Source organism: Rhinoraja longicauda, chromosome 25 (genome assembly GCF_053455715.1).
Source record: "Rhinoraja longicauda isolate Sanriku21f chromosome 25, sRhiLon1.1, whole genome shotgun sequence".
Lineage (NCBI taxonomy): Eukaryota > Metazoa > Chordata > Chondrichthyes > Rajiformes > Arhynchobatidae > Rhinoraja > Rhinoraja longicauda.
This window is the reverse complement of record NC_135977.1, coordinates 10,872,207-10,874,390: the sequence shown is the minus strand read 5'-3', so window position 1 is coordinate 10,874,390 and position 2,184 is coordinate 10,872,207. Positions and strand designations below refer to the sequence as shown.

General features: G+C 38.7%; 1 protein-coding gene across 1 annotated transcript in view; it reads left to right on the top strand.

Annotated features, from left to right (window-relative positions):
• Positions 1 to 2,184, top strand: part of LOC144605667 (oxysterol-binding protein 2-like) — a 193,201-nt gene that overhangs the window by 548 nt on the left and 190,469 nt on the right.

Here is a 2,184-nt window from a genome sequence, read left to right as displayed (position 1 = left end):
GTACCAGGCACCGCTGTACTTCGTATTGTGCAAGTTAGGGGGCAAGGATATGGGCAAAATCGAGGATTACTGAGATTGTTTTTGTTTGTGGTTGGTTAGAAGGGCTCACAGTCTGAAAATAACAACAAAAAGTGGAGCGCTCCAGAGCTCAGTGTTAGGAACATGTTGCTCTCAATTCACTTTAACGCGTTGAAAAGAAGTTCATCATCTGCTTGGTTCATTTTTATATAATAAATCAGCCTGAGATGCTTCAAGGGAACATTGTAAAACATGCTTGGCAGGTTGGTGGAAGCTGAAACACTCTCTGCCACTTGGAGAGACATTATCTACTAGGTTAATGTACTGGGAGGTGGGAGTAATTTAGTCAATTTTTGTTTGGCATCGAACATCGAATTGATAGCTTGTATCTAATGAAGTATTGTAAAGAAATGCTTGGGAAATCTGAGCTTCTAAGCAGCAGAGATGACTGAAGGTTGAGTTAGTCGAGTTCTTCAATACGTGTAAAGCAAATGCAGAAACAACAAATCAGAAGAGTTATCATAATAAGCCTCAATTTTCAGATCAAGGATCACAGGTTTGAACTAACATGAGGCACAGCATTACTTTCAAAATCATCTTCACATTCAATGACTGACAGAGTGGATATCTGGGTGGAACTGTAGAACTTCACCAATGGACAGTGGGGGGAGAAAAAAAATCAACCATTACCTTTAAGGGCCACTGGACGTGGGAATTAAAGCATGATCTCATTCACACACACACAGCAATCCTAAGAATGATGCAAAGCAAAATGTGGAAGTAATGACTTTAAACATAATATAGTAGGAGTTAAGTGCTATGCTAATTTCTCCTCTGGGGATTGGTACTCTGTAAATTATAGCCATTTAGGTACCAAATCGCTTTGTCGAGCAGGAAAGGATATCCAAAATAATAAATGGAAATGCTGGAAATAATTGGCAGATCAGGCAGTATCTATGAATACTGAAAATGCAAGGAAAAATGGCTGGGATTGATGATTATAATGTGCCAAGTTGGAAGGTGTCAGGTTTAAGAGGTTATAGTGATTAATAGCTTGATGATTGTAGGGAAGAAGCTGCTCCTGAACTTGGACAAAAACACAAAGTGCTGGAGTAACTCAATGGGGCGGAAGGTAAGGATAGGATGTTCCAACCAGGAACTCCATTTATCCATGTCCGAAGATGCGGACTGACCCGCTGAGGTACTCCACCGCTGTTTCTTTTGGAAGATGAGATGTGTTTCTTGAACAAGCATTGACTTTGGAGCTGTATAGGAAGTTGATGAGAAGAAGGTCACACAACATGGATTGGAGATTTAAAGTTTAATAGGTAAATCTTATGGATTTGTAGGGTTAACTATTTCTGAAGAATATAAGAAAAGAGGAGCGGGAGTAGACCACTTGGCTCCAGACGCCTGTCCTGCTATTCTATACCACCGTGGCTTCTTTTGCAGGAGGTGTTGGGAAATTTAACAAATTTCCAGCATTTTCTGATTTATTTCAAATTTCCAGCAACTCAATATTTTACTTTTAGAATGAATGTTGAGAGTTTCTAAAAGGTCAGCCAAGCATCAAATGTGTATTTACAAACAATCCAGTATTGGCCTTTACATTGACCAGATTGAAAAAGGTTGTCAGTGTGAAAGCTTACTACAAATCCAACTGGCACAAGCAACTTTGTGAGTGCTTAAAGGCCAGACTGGCTTGGCTGCCTGCTGTTATTGTATGTTCAGTCTGCATGACCCATACCCGATGTGACACGCCCTGGAATACATTGGAGAAATAAATAAAAATGTTGATTAATGTTTTGATAAACCACATAAAGACCCCGATTGTACTTGCAGATTCAAAGATATTAAATATAATGCTGAATCATTCAGCACTAGTAGCAGTGAAGTTATTTGAGGCTGCTTTCTGCTATGAATTCATTATTTGTTTAAAGTAAATTGGTTGTACTGGAGAAGATGCATTCATGGAGTAAGAAGCAATGCAGTACAAGATATCTTAGGGTAGATAACCTTATTTCTTCTATCTAAAATGCCAAATATACTGTTTTGTTGATGAGGAGCGTTCTAATTTCAGATGTTCTTTCTGTGAATCTGCTCCAGTTATTGATCGTAGTCTGTGTGAAGTGGTACAATAACATCCATTCAATGAGATATTAAATG